This window comes from Lacerta agilis, chromosome 3 (assembly GCF_009819535.1).
Source record: "Lacerta agilis isolate rLacAgi1 chromosome 3, rLacAgi1.pri, whole genome shotgun sequence".
Taxonomy (NCBI): Eukaryota; Metazoa; Chordata; class Lepidosauria; order Squamata; family Lacertidae; genus Lacerta; species Lacerta agilis.
The window spans coordinates 37,692,626-37,707,636 of record NC_046314.1 but is presented as its reverse complement, the minus strand read 5'-3'; positions in this window follow the sequence as shown (position 1 = coordinate 37,707,636).

Genomic DNA, 15,011 nt, shown 5'->3' with positions numbered 1-15,011 from the left:
GACCTCCGGAACAAATTAAGTACTTAACCAGAGGTACCACTGTATAAGCAAGCAGAAACTGTTCTCTTAAGGCCTTTTGTCTGGAATTAATATTTCAGGAAAATGCACTCATCCACAGATGAGATCTGCTCAGTGAAAGCCATCAACACATCTCTCTCGCATCTCTCTGTAACGCACAGGCAAAAATCAGCCTGAGATAGTTGTGGCTAATGCCGATACCCAATTTTTGCTTTGTCTAGGCTGTGGGAATTCCTATTAATCCTGATTACCATATTAGCCCCATCTAGCATTTCATGCCATCCTTCTGTCACCATAGGATTAGGGCTAGACACCCACCCACCCCTGTTTTGGAACCGAATCACTATTGGTGAGCTTTGTCGCCTCACCTAATTCCTACCTGCTCGTGACATTGATGCCATTGCATCATATTGTTGCATCATTTCCAACTCCTCCTCACAATGTCGTCTCTCTCTTGGGTCAAGTTCTGGACATGAATGATGGCTCACACAGCGCAAAGCAACCCACCTACACTGGGAAAACCAAAGAAACCCAGGAGCTTCGCTTCAAGGAGCTGCCCGAGCCCTTTGCTTGTCTGACCGAACCTCAATGGGAAGCCCTCTGGGCCATAGGAGGCAATAATGCCCGACCACAGGTGTCTGTGTGCGCCTAGCTACAGCATTTGTTTGTTGTTGCAACGAAAGGGATGCAGCTGGTGATAAATTGTGTAGAGAGAGAAACTCAGCCGGCACTCAGAACACCAGGCTCCTGTTTTCATTATTCATTCCCTTTTGCAATTCACATTTTTGTCCTTGCCCTAAGTTGTACAATATTAACAATGTGTAGAGACAGTCTGCAGCTATACTTGGAGTGCACATGCTCTGCTCTCCAACCAAGTTGCAAATGCTGGGGTGAGAACAGATCCGGGACGATAGTTTGCTGCTCTCCAAATAAGGAGGTGAAACACACCTGCTTTAATAGGTTCTAAGCCCCTATGAGCTTCAAATTAAACACATGTTGAAATTGCAGGCTCATTTTAGATCCTCTGAAAGTGGGAATAGCAATGTTTTTGCCCTCCAGCCTAGTGGTTAATGCACTGAACTGTTGAATCAGGGATACTCCCTGGTTTTTGTAGTGTTTGAGATTAGAATGATTAACCAACAAACAAAGGCATTTCAACTTCAAGACTGCAGCCATAAATTACAATGTCTTCTAGATCTTGCTACATGTAAAGCTTTTATCATCACATCAATTTAACACTTGGATTTACAAGCCACCAAGTAACCACAAAAAGGTAAATGGATTGCTCAGCAGGAGTGACAAAGGACATTAACGATGAAAGCAATGTGTCTATGTTTCTGCCACTGATACATCCATGGGAGGGCTTAGTTCTCAGTCTTAGATGGACTGACAAGCCGGTCTCCAGCTCACACAAGCACAAGCCGGTCTCCAGCTCATTGAGGCATCAGTCCTGTGCCCTGTTACCTGGGAATTAGTCTCAGTGGAGCATAGAAGTATGCCTGCTTAAAATAACATGGCAGTTCTTAGGTCCCGTTTCTAAAATATTGAGCATAAGCATACACATATTTCAGGTGTCCAGGGGGAAAGCTACGGCCCTGCTTTCTGCCCCATGTGGCATCAGAATCCTATTCTGGCTGGGGAAACCCAGCCAGATAGGTGAGGTATAAATCATTAATAATAATAATAATAATAATAATAATAATAATTACTACTAAACAAAACAATTCCACATTAAAAGTTTAAACTCTGTGACCTTGTTGCTACAGTGTGGCAGAGAGTCAAAAACTCCAGGAAAGGCCACGTTTTTATTGGTCATGATAAGGCATCAGCATATGACTTCTGGGACTCTTCCTTCTAGGCAACTTGCCATGTCACCTGTGGAGAACTGAGGCCAGGGCCACTGGATCTTTTTTTTTTTAAGGCTGGGGGCACACTTGTGAATCAAGTTTCACAGAAAAAAGGCTAGTAATGTTCAGAACTCCCCTCCTTCAAAGAAGGCAAAATGCCTATGCTCCCCAAATCAAATAAAACACAGGAAAGAAAATCAGGCCAACTTCCCCCCTCATAAAGCCAGGCAACCTTTCCAACCAAAGAAAAAGCAAAGAACCCTCAAGGTTGTTTTAAAAATAAATAAATTGAGAGCACCCAGTGCTTTTTTCCTGGTGGGCGCAGGGGTAAGTTTCCCCCTGCGTCCCCCCAGGGGGGAAAAGCACTGGATGCCCCCAATTTAAAAACAAACAAACATTTTGTGAATCTAAGTTTGGCCTCATTGAGGGGCAGTATTTCAATATGAGCAGGGACATGAGAGTGGCCTTAAACATTTTTTTAGGGGGGGGGAAGCACTGGGAACATCTGCCAGGAGGGTGTCTGAAAGCACCATGGTGAAAACAAGTGTGGTTCAAACCTTAGACCCAGGGAATCAAATGAGACCCAAACCCCTAAATATCCAAAGTGTTGTGCTAATGGGCCTCTATAAACAAACAAACAAACAAACAAAGCCCACCTATAAATCAACATTATAAAAAGTTGCAGTCACACACCCAGACCCATCTTGGGGTTAATTAAGGAAAGGTAGTTTGTTATATTGCTGTATATTTGCAGATAGTAGGTTAGAATACGACAGATACCTCAGGCCTATAGTACGTGGGAGTATAGTACTTACTTCCACTGAGTAAGTCTCAATCTGCCATCTTCTAAGTACAAATGGCTATGGGGGCCAAAGAACCATCCTTCTGGTCAGCTGACAAGCCTCAAAGTTGAATCCAATGACCTGTAGAAAACTGTAAAACAATCCAAGGACACAAAACCATGTTATCTATAAACTTTATGGATTTACTACAACACTTCAGTGATTAAACATTATCAGCTAGGAAACAAGTGATAAGGGATGCAGATAACCTGAGTGTGGAATGTTTAATATTTAACTGGAGTGCAACCAGACGGGCATTGCTGGTGGTAGAGAGAAAATGGCACATGCAACACTTGGTGGGCTTTAAAACCCATCGTTGTGATGTTGGTAAGCCCTAAGTGTCACATAATTGTTGGAAGTACATATGAGAAGCCGGGGGGGGGGGGTTTCTGTTAATCAAAGCCATAAAAGTTTATTTGCATAGCAACAGCACTGATATGGCCAACTTGAAGCCATTTCCACCACACACCTTGTATATATTCTGTAATATTGTTATTGGGTAACCTCAAACGTAAAAGGAAGCTCCCTCTGCACTTCAGGCTCATGAGAGCTGCAAAACACCTGCTTCCTCTCTCAGCAGTTTCCAATGGCTCCGTTTCCCACAGGCCCATTGCTTCCATTGTTTCCCACTGAGGCAACTGCTACCATGTGTGTGTCTGAACCGACATGTGTGTCCACCACATGCCCATTACCTACCATACACTTCTGAGAGGGTTTGGGGATCTTTTACTGGGGTCCAAACATGCCTCTGTTATGAATAAGTCTTTCCACCCTTAACTTGATGCCCAATTAAGAAGTTTACACACCAGAGGAATAAAGAAAGATTGGGGGGGGGAGGACATGAAATAAAGGAGATGACAGATATGGGTGCTGCTTCAGACAGCAATCAGCGGGCATCAGATCATACATTTCATGCACAGCTTGTTTTCAAAGGATCCCTAACTACCCAAAGCCTGGAGAGCAGGCATAGTGATCTGCCAAGAATGAAGAGAAGGAGTGAAGAGAAAGGTGTACCAGTGTGGTGTAGTGGTTAAGAACGGTAGACTCGTAATCTGGTGAACCGGGTTCACGTCTCCATTCCTCCACATGCAGCTGCTGGGTGACCTTGGGCTAGTCACACTTCTTTGAAGTCTCTCAGCCCCAGAGTGTTTGTTGTGGGGGAGGAAGGGAAAGGAGATTGTTAGCCGTTTTGAGACTCCTTCGGGTAGTGATAAAGCGGGATATCAAATCCAAACTCTTCTTCTTCTTCTACCTTCCTGGATGTAAGTGGAACCCATCAGGGATCAGAGTTCTGTTCCTTCTGCGTAAGGATTAATGTCTCCCTGTTACTATCCTTTACCAGCAAGGCTACAGCATCTTTCTCAGCCATTCCTTGCTCCATGGGTTCAGCAAAGTGTGAATCTGGTTCCTGAGAGCATAGGGTGGAAAGGGGGTTCCTTTGGAGCATGTAAGTTATCCCATGATTGAAAACCTGAGGTTTAAATGCTGCTTTGGACTAATGTAGCCTTATGGAGAGGGGAAGGGTGTTCTTGGATGAGTGCATGTCCTAGCACCTTTCTTCATTTATTTCTTACAACTTCCTGTCTGTTGGTTATTTTGTTTACCTTGCCCAGTTTGACCCTGAGGGTCATCTAGTCCAATCCCCTGCAATGCAGGAATCTCAGCTAAAGCATCAATGACAGATGGCCTATGGCTGAGAGAACTTAACTCCCTCATGTAAGTGCCTATTCAGAATTTCAAACAAAAAATGCCAAATATTTTCATGAACACTTGCATGTTCTAATCTGGAAACTATTCCAATAAATTTTTGAAAACTGATTGTATTTAACCAGCCTCAAATTGTGCAACTATGTATAATAGACATAATAAACTGCTCTTTGAATTATTAAAAATAGCTGTATTCTCACTTAAAAAACAACAACAACCTTCCGTGAAGGAGAGTCCACCATCTTCTGAGGGAGCTCAGGGTCAACACAGTTCATGGGGGGTGTGTCTTTTTTTACATCAAGTCATTCCAATTGCAGTGGTGCTATGATCCATAGTCATAAACCCTGGAAAATGTTCAGATTGACACCCACCGTTACAAGATGCTGGGTGTGATTTGCAGATAACAGATTGTGTTTCAATGCACCTTCTGAGAGTCTGGTTTTATCAGGGGCAATGCTTTCAGAACTGGCCTTAGACCAAGGATGAAGAATCTGTGGCCCTCCAGCTGTTGTTGGGCTCCAATGATAGTAGGACAGCATCTACCACAGCACTTGTGAGTAGCAGACTAGCTTGGGATATAAAATGTGATTCACAAGAATACACAATTTTAGCATTTCAGAATTTTAGATCTGTCTGAATTGATTACTCCCAACTTCTGTGATGGCACAGCTGAATCTGAGCCTTGCAATCACCTGCTCTCAGTACCAGCCCTCAATCCTGCAACTTGTGAAGTGATTGTAAAGGAGAAGGTGTTTCTAAAGAATGTGCAGGGTTTACTTCCTTACTGCACACCTGGAATTAAATGAAGAACTCCAAAACAGTCAACTGACTCCCAGGCTCGGAGGCAATTCCTCACCTTGGCAATGCTTACTAGGGAAATTAGTCTATATATCAGCATACAGCACCGAAGGAACAAATAGTTGAATGGTAGGCTGCAGCACTTGCCAATGCAAGTGAGGAAAAAACATCACTGATGTCTCCAGAAGCAGCTCTAGGCGATGCAAATTATTTTCTAGGAAATCCAGTTTTATGGCAGGACCTCACCAACCACAGTTGTAAAACTGGCCAGCAGGTAGCAGAAGCAAAGCACGAATGAGACAAGAGCGTAGCAGAGAATTGAGGGGTTTTGCTGCAGACAGTTGTACAATCTCCAGACAGCTTTAATTCCTAATAATTGATTCCTAACTTTATGATGCTGACTTCACCAGGGAGTATAGAAGATGGCAACTCACATGGTCCCAGATCATTTCCTTGCTGACTGTGGCTGATGACCTGCAGCATCTGGAGGACCACACTCTTGCCATCCCTGGATTATAGCAATAACTGGAGATGCTCTACAGATAGGCATCTAAGTGCACAGAGAGCTAATTCCCCGGATGGCCAGATGGTGGGAAAGCCTTTCCGTTGCACCATTGCTCAGCCTCCTAACGAGTTGTGAGAATCTCCCTAATTATGATAGACAGTTGACAGCTGGAACAAAATGTTTCAGGGTGAAAGGTTCTCTGAGGATTCTCTGTTATAGGCTCCCAGGTTTGGTTCCCACCCCCCATGCAACTGTCAGTCTGCATTGCATCCCCACTTAGCATATTCAACCTTAGGGTTCTCTCAAGCCTGCCGATACTTCCCTTCTGTGTACAGAGGGTGCCCCTTTGGAGACAGACTTTACTATGAGGATATAACAGCATGGGATCATCAGACCAACGGCCCATCTAGTCCAGCATACTTCTCTCACATGGAACAACCAGATGTCTATGGGAAGCCTGCAGGCAATCACTGAGTGCAAGAATGTTTTGCCTTCTGTGATTTCCAGCAACTAGTATTCAGACGCATATTGTTTCCCACTAGGTCCCTTGCCAACAGTTCTGTGTAGCTCCTTTAAGACTAACCAGTTTAGTCTGCAGTCCTATACACTCATATCAGGATCAGGGCGCAAGCCCTGTGGAGTTCAGTGAGGCCTACCTCTGAGTAGACATATGTAGGAGTAGAATTATTGAAGCACTACAAAAGGGTGAAGGACCCCTGGACTGTTAAGTCCAGTTACATTCGACTATGGGGTTGTGGCGCTCATCTCGCTTCAGGCCGAGGGAGCCAGCATTTGTCCACAGACAGCTTTCCGGGTCATGTGGCCAGCATGACTAAACTGCTTCTGGCACAACGGAACACCGTGACAGAAACCAGAGCGCACAGAAACGCCATTTACAAAAAGGTGAGAGTTGTGTTTTTTTTAAAGGCTCACAAAACCTTTTAGTTCAGTAAAGAAAAGCAATGAAATGCAGCTGGCACTGGGCGCTACACCACGGGGGGCAGCACTTACTGCGGGGCCTGCAATGTGCCTGAGCCACGCGTCTCTCCTGGGAGTGACGTGGTGTCTTGAGCGCTTGCAGGCTCGGCACTGCCTGAAATGGCAGTGTGGGACTTGCATCTGCCCTCCACCTCTCCCTCCAACGCCCTATAGCTGAGAGGGAGGCGACAGAGAGGCTCCATGCAGTGCACCCCATCCCCATGGGTGGCTTGCCCAGCCCCCGGCTGCAGGACACGCGTGCTGCCCCTGGCACCACAGCGGCTAGCTACGCCGCTGCCAAAGACCAGCTAAGGTGTCAGGCTTTTAAAATATAGTGGTTTTGCAATTGAGAGGGATAATGCTAATGAGCTGGTGATTATATAAACCAGTTGAGTAGCTGAGGCAGTACCAGAAATTACAGACGGCAAGGGCAATCCCCTGACTCTGCAAAGAGTGATACTTTGCTTACTGATAGATTTCTGGGCCTTAACATTGTCACAAGCAGCATGAGGGTGCCCTCAGCTGGATGCAGAATGCTAAGTTGCTCAATCCTTCCCCTCGCCCCCTGCTTCTCCATTTTTAATCATCCTCTTGTAAGTTTGCTGGCTGAAGAGGGTGGAAAGGCTGTTGCTACCACAATTATGTGCTCTCTGGGAAGAAAAGCTGCAGCCTTCCCATCGCCAAAGCTTTTTCTTTTTTCAGTGTTTCGTTAACAGGATGGGGAGATGTGGGGAATCTTGCTTGGGACAAAAGACATGTACTTAGAATGAAATAATTCTGAATCCACGGATTTGTTTTGGATACCTTAACTGAACAGAACTCACAAAAATCCACTCGTCGGGGTTTATTCATTTCCACAGTACAATTCAGGAAGACAGGCTGAAGTGTTATTTTATTGCTGCTATTCTTAAACAATTGCGAGTCAAGAATCCTTGGAGAAATTGCAACCAGCAAGATACATGTAGACCATGTGTGGGGAAGCTTTGGCCCTCCAGGTGCTACTGAACTACATCTCCCATCATCCCTGACCATCGGCTATACCTGCTGTGGCTGATGAGAGTTGCATCTGGAAGGTCAAAGGATCCCCACTCCTGATATATACCTATGGCCTGGTCATGTCCTGTTATACTACAGTTTTGGAATTAGGTGTTTGCAGAAATAGCAGATGTCAAACAGCAAATGATGCATGTCACAACAGCATTAGCTTTTTTAACTATTTGTGAGGAACAAAACAAGCAAGAACTAATAGTATTTATGCTGATGGTTGCTCGCCGGGTAAAAATCATGGGTTAGTGACAAGGGGCAGGGAAAAGAGGAGAGGGGGGGGAAATGTCCTGCCTAGTATCATCATCGTCCTCATTATTTCGGCCCCCAAGGTTACTCTCAAGGCAATACAGTCATTCCTTGGATCCCAGACGCCTTGCAACTCAAAGGTTTTGGCTCCCGAACGCTGCAAACCCAGAAGTAAGTGTTCTGGTTTGTGAATGTTCTTTGGAACCCGAACGTCCGACAAGGCTTCCGTGGTTTCCGATTGCATGCAGGAAGCTCCTTCAGCCAATCGGAAGCCACGCCTTGGTTGTCGAACATTTTTGGAAGTCGAATGGACTTCCGGAATGGATTCCATTCAGCAATCAAGGTGCGACTGTACAGCTCTTGAGAGAGAATTTTTTTTCCTCATCTCAGCCGTACAGCAACAAAGTAGCAGTGAGATCCAGGCTGTACTCTCCTTCACAACTGAACAGAGTTAGACATGAATATGATGCATGTGAAAAAATGCAATTGAACTCAGGGGTGCCAACTTGAATAAAATATCAACTTTGCGGAGCAGGGAGGGAGGGGTTGTGGAAAAGGGCTCCAGCCCCTAGGATTTGGCTTCTATTATTGGACTTGATCTACGCAGGTGACACCTCACCCCAAACTTCTGGTTGATCTCACATAGCAGGTCCATGTGGATGTTAAACAACATGGGGGACCACATGTTGAGTGGTTACAGTTTAAGGTTCATTACTGTTCCACAGAAATGTGTATCTCTTTAAAAGAAAGAAAGAAAAGAACTGACCTAGTTATACAGCTGTGGGGCAGTACAGCAAGTGATGTTAAGTTTGTATTGATTTAAGGCGTATCAGCAATCGGATACAGTATATAAGGAGGTCTGCATACCTCTCTCAGTACCCTGGGTGGTGGGTCACTGGATGCGTCGTGTTTCTGTAATGTTCTTGTAGTTAATGTAACTTCTGTTATTTTTCTTTAATTAAAACAACTCCTAATTATACTTTGCAGTCTCCTCAGAATGCCTTTTGTTGCACAGTTACTCAGTTTAAATATGCCAACACCACAAAGCATAATATGTCATGGAGTCAGGCAGTATTCCCCCAGAGCCACCTTCTGGAATCTGCTGCTCAAGGTAGGAACAGAACCACTACGACATAGTGCCTCTAGTTTTAAAAATAGACACGTGCATCATTCTAGCCACTTGAGGTGTAAAGCATCTATTTTGCACTCAGCTAAAGTGATAATCAGCCCTGAGTGTTTTCATGATAGCAAAATTTAACAAACAATAAATAAGAATGATAAACAGGAACCAGAGAGACCTAAAACCATCACCATGATCAAATCAAAACTCCAGTTCTCAAGGCAGAATGAGATTGCTTTCATTAGCTTTTGTGGTATGCAATATTTGCTCCTACTTCAAGTCTGATCATGCATTTGCCCATGAATAATTGAAAAAGCAGAACAGGCCCATTTCGTAGTATAGTATTTAAGTATAGCCTGGGAGCTCCTTCACACCTCATAAAATTCATAAACCAACCAGAACATGGCTTCATAAATAAATAAAAATGGTGCCATTACACACAGCAGGATTTTCTGGTTTGTTTGTTTTATTTTGCAGGAAGATTAGCCTAAGGAAGATTTCATCATTAACATGCCCAGCTCAGTAACTCTTTCTGGGCAATAAGGGTAAAATATTATAACAAAGCTCATCTGTTAATCACTACTAATTGGCAGTGCCTCAATTTTACAAGAACAAGGAGACCAAAGGGGAAAAGTCAGGAAAAAGGAAGAGCAGGAATGTTTAAAAATGGCTTTCAGAAAGGCTATATATAGTGGTAGGAAGCACAGATAATTTATATCTTTTCTGTTTTTTCAGTTCTGTTAGCAGAAACAAGTAGAGCATATCTGCACACTCTATAGTGATATATCACTATGTTTTTATTAATATTTACTGTGACAAATATGCTGGCAGCAGTTCCACAGCAATTCTCAAAACAAAGGTTTCATCAGAAATAGAATTCTCAGAAACTAAGAGTGAGGAAATGCATTCTGGGAACCCTTTAACAGATCTCTGCGCTAAGGTACAGAGCAAACATGGCAAATGCATATTTAATTGTGTGCCGCATTTCTGATCGGTAGGACTATTTGTCAGTGTTATAAACAAACATTTATACTGGACAAGGACAACCTTATACTTCAATCCAATTTATATGAGACAGCAATCTCTCATTAAATGATTAAAATAACCTTAGGGAAACAGACAATGGTCACCTAGATTATTGGTCACATAAACAGAGGCGCTGCCAGAGCTCAACAAAGGGACAGCAATCTGGAACCTCATAGACCAGGGGACCCACCCAAAACAACTGTACACTGCTTGTGGCATTTGCTTGCAATATCTCACCTCCTTTGTGAGGTGAGGCAACCAGAACTGTACAGCCAGTGCTGTCAAGTATCCCGTTTTCCCCGGGATTCTCCCTTATTTTAAGCAGTTTCCCGCTGCTCTCCCTTATTTTTTATTTCCCTTAAATTTCCCATTTTTAATGGAAGCAGCTCCTCCCCTGCTGGCCAGGGACTGGGTGGGAAGACCTCGCCTACTTGGAGAGAAAAGCCTCAGCCCTCAAAGCAAGTGGGAGCCGTTTCCCCTGCTTACAGAGGGGTGTATTCCTCCCCCTGCATCAGCCCCTATCCGTTGCCACCAAGCCCCTCAGCCGGCCAATAGGGTTAGCTGGCGGGCGGAGCCCGGCTGCCTTTGAGCAGCTGCTGCTTCCTGTCCTGTTTTGATGGGATCAGACAAGAAGACAATGGGGCTCCATTGCGCGGAGCACATACTGCCCTCCTCTTTGCTGGCTGCCCTCCTATTTGCTCCGCTCCAAGCCTGAGCCTGCTTGGAGTTTACATTGCTGCTCTGCCCACTTTTGCTTCTGGCTCCACCCACCACTGACATGTGACTGTCCCTGGGATAGGTGAGACTGCTGATCCCTTATTTTCAAATCCGAAACTTGACAGCTATGCTGTACAGTGACACCAAAGATTTGCATGAGGGCATTACCATATAATATTGGGCAACCCTAAATGATCAAGGCAATGGAGCAACTGTTGAGCCCCTCTTTTGTTTACTTACTCCACACCATTTCCCACTTGGAGGATAGTCTCTAACTTGGCTGATCACAGCTGTCAGGTAGCTTAGATGTCAGGGCCTCTGGCAGGTGGAGGGGCACTGCCAACTACCTCCCATTGCTAGCCAGGTTGAAAGGATGGAAGTTTGTTATTGTTATTGTTATTGTTATTGTTATTGTTATTGTTATTGTTATTGTAGCCCGACCCATCTGGGTTGCCTTAGGGAGGGGCCCATCTACCTGCCCTTATGCCTCATAGGCATTGATGGAAATTGGTCATCGTTGGGCTTGACTGTGCCTTGAGCCAGAGTGGAATCAGGGGTGGAGGAAGGGGGTGTGGTGGGGGTGGGTCACCCGGGGTGTCACCACTGAGGGGATGACAAAATTCCAGGTGGCACTCACTGTGGGGCCTGCAGAGCGCCCGAGCCACGTGTCTCTCCTGGGATTGATGCAGTGGCTTGGGCGCCCGCAGGCTCTGCACTGCCCCAAATGCTCCACCCAACGCCTCCCCCTCAGCTGTAGGGTGGCTGAGTGGGAGGAGGCAGGCAGTCCTGCCCCGGCTCGCGTCGCCCTATGGGCGGCTGGCCCTGCCCATGAGCGCAGGGCACGCGTGCCGCTCCAGGCGCCTGATTGGCTTGCTCCGCCACTGAGTGGAATCACTCAGATTTCTCCAGTGTCTCCAATGTTAGCTGGTATTTGGATGTGCCCAAATCGTGTCTGTTTGATTTGCTGTGGAATCTTGTTGAGATCCTCTCCCTGAACTCTCATTGCACAAATGCATGTGGGTTGATGAGGTTTCATGTTTATCACAGATCTTTAAAAAAGAAGGGGAAAACACCTCTGAGGCTGCAACACTTGAACAAAATACAAGCAAGAATATGAGTGAAGCAACAGTATATTGGCAAGCAGTGTTACTTAGACAATTAAGTTGCACGGACGTCACAGCCTTTGTTGTTAAATTCAATTAATCAGCAGGCATTTGAAACTTCTCCGCACCCCAACCTAAAGTCAAAGTGAATTGTGTGCAGTGTTCCTTCCCTCTCTGCTGTCACCTCCCTGCTCCGATTTCAACCTCTTGCTTTGCTGCATGCTGCAACATACATCTACTGCCTATGCCTATCCCCAAAGTATGTCTGTTCCTCCTCCTCCTCCCATGCCCTGAACCATATTGCCAGGGTGGGATCTGGCTACAAGTGCTTCTTCTTCAACCCTTGAGATTCCTAGGAAAGCAGGCAGCTGCAGGGCTAGGCTGAAGACACACCTTCTTCTCTCAAAGTATGTGGCTTTTAGATCCAGTGGCCATTTTCACATGAACATCTGAGGTCAGCAAAAGACACCAAGATCTGCTTTTGCCTCTCTTCAGTGCATGACATACTAGTTTGTGGCCATTGCGCTGCATAAATAAATGCAAGTCAAAGACTTGCCGTTGTCATTTGTATTGAAAGGACATAAAGCCATCCAGGGTTGTTAGAATCGTAGAATTGTAGAGTTGGAAGGGACCACAAGAGTCATCCAGTCCAACCCCATGTTATTGGACTACAGCTGCCATCATCCCTGGAATGTTCTGCAGGTGTCCCTCTCATGGCGGTGCCATATTTGGTGTTCTAAAGATATATCAGGGCTTCCATCAACTCACCTTGGCAACATATGGGAAACATTTGCATTTTTCATTAATTCAAATAAGCATGCTTAATAAACGATTAAGGTAAGTGAGTCTCGATTCAGGTGCTGCAATTTGATGACAGCATAGTTTTGTATGCAAAGCACTCCCCTTCTTCTCCGCTCCTCTCCTCCCACCCCGCTTCTTCCTCAGCATGATGCCAATCATTTTTGCTTCTGGGGGGGCAGCTGGCTTCTGGGGGGGCAGCTGCCCCCTGCTGCCCCCCTTGGGTACGCCCATGATCCCTGCCCATCAGCCATGCCTATCAGAGCTCTTGCGATGAGAAGTTCAATAGCATCTGGAAGGTCACAAGTTCCCCGACCCTGCTACATGACTTCAAACATGTCTGCATCCAGCAGTAACATCAGTCTGTAAACAGTCCTAAGTCACATGTTGACAGAGTACCTAGATGAACTGCAATAATTAATATTGGAATGAGAATACTCAGCCAGACCACCTTCCCTATCCGTTGAAAAGGTAAAATACAGCACTTTGGGTGTTTAATACACACACAACCCTATTGTATTATCATTCTTGTCCTCTAGAGGATGCTGTCACATTGCAACCTGGTAAAGAAGATTAAACAGCCAGGAATGATCCTGCCATCTCATCTATGGCTGTTTTCTTGTTATGTACTGAGTTGAATAGGATCCAAAATGCAGCAGCCTGATTGGTCCTAGAACAATAGGATTGAGATTGCAGCAGTCTGATTGGTCCGCAGGAGCCACCCAATCCAGCTCCAGGTGGAAGTGAATCCGCAACCCGATTGGCATACAGGAGTATCCCGGAATTAGCCAATCACGTGGGGCCCATTGTGTAAATAGTGTATATAAAACAAACATTTTGGGGAAGCTGTATTCCTCACTACTATGAGCTGAATAAAGAGCATGAAATTCACACTTGACTCCGAGTATATTTCATTTCTCCTCCCTTCACACAAGCAAGTAAACAAGCCAGGAAGCCAATGTTACTCATAGCTTTCCATTAAATCCATAGTGGAACTATGGTAAATAGCTTGCAAAGAAGCCAGGCTCTAGAAGGCAACTTTAAAACATGGTTTCATATTCTTGGAAACCATTAAGCAGCTTCCCAATGCAGATATAACAGGAAGCTACCTTGCAGTCTCCAGCTTCTTTTGACCCTGGAATTAATAAATGTGACCATGGCCTGTGCATGCTTCTAACCCAATTTAGTCCATGCTGATTGCAGTCGAGATTTGTAAGATCTCAAGCAGAGGTCTTTCCCGTCACCGGTAACCTAAGCCTTTGAACCAGACATGCCAGGGAATGAACCTGGGATCTTCTGCATAAAAAGATCTACTGTTAAGCTACTGTGTATCCCATGTCTTTCCCTTGTACATTTTCAGACAGTGCTAGGTACATCTGCCGACTGGCCCTAGTTAAAAGCTGCTATGGGTGAAGAGCAGAGCAACAGGGAAAGAAACTTCAGCCACTCCTGTTAACATCCCCCATACCACCTGTTAGGGTGAGTCATCCCGAACCAACCTTTCTTTTAACTGAGCTAGCGATTTGCATCTTTAAAAGCAGCACACATCTGTTGAACAGGTGTGTCCAGGCAATTCCTTTAGCGTATGCCAATGTTGCACCCAAGGTTAACTTATTGAAGCTATCTTCAATAAGCTGTGAAGCTCTTTTGTGAAAGAGCTGATAACATTCAGTGCATGAGCATTAAATTTGTGCAATCCTATGCACACCTACTCCAAAGGAAGACCTACAGGTACATGGATTGCTGCCTAGCCACCTCTTCCTTAGTCATCTCTTCCAACATGAGAGCCACCCATATTTTAACGGCTCATCTGATTAGAGTTGGCGTCTCATGATTTCAGCACTGGGAGTTTTGCCAGTCAAGTGCTGAGGAATTGAGGTGAAGAGTCAGATGTTATCTTAAGATTTCAACAATTCCCAGGAGAGCGCAGAGAACTCCTACTGCAGCTCTCTTGCTAATCACTCCTTAGTGGTTTTTGTTTTCGCTGGGAGCATTTCCTTCGCTTGGGGGTAGGGGGAGAATCCCCACTTCACTTGCCCCCTCGGTGACATTCAGGCTGTAGTAAGTTTCCCATTCTAATTTAATTTCCATACAACTTGTGAAGACAGGTTAACAAGCACATAAAAAACTATCTTGGAAGTGTGTATGAACATGATCAGGCTCAGCCTGCATTTTACAATCATAAACCCTGTATTCATTGAGGGTGCTAATTTTACTCTTTGTTTGTACGTCATGAGTGTTAGGAAGGGGATATGAGTT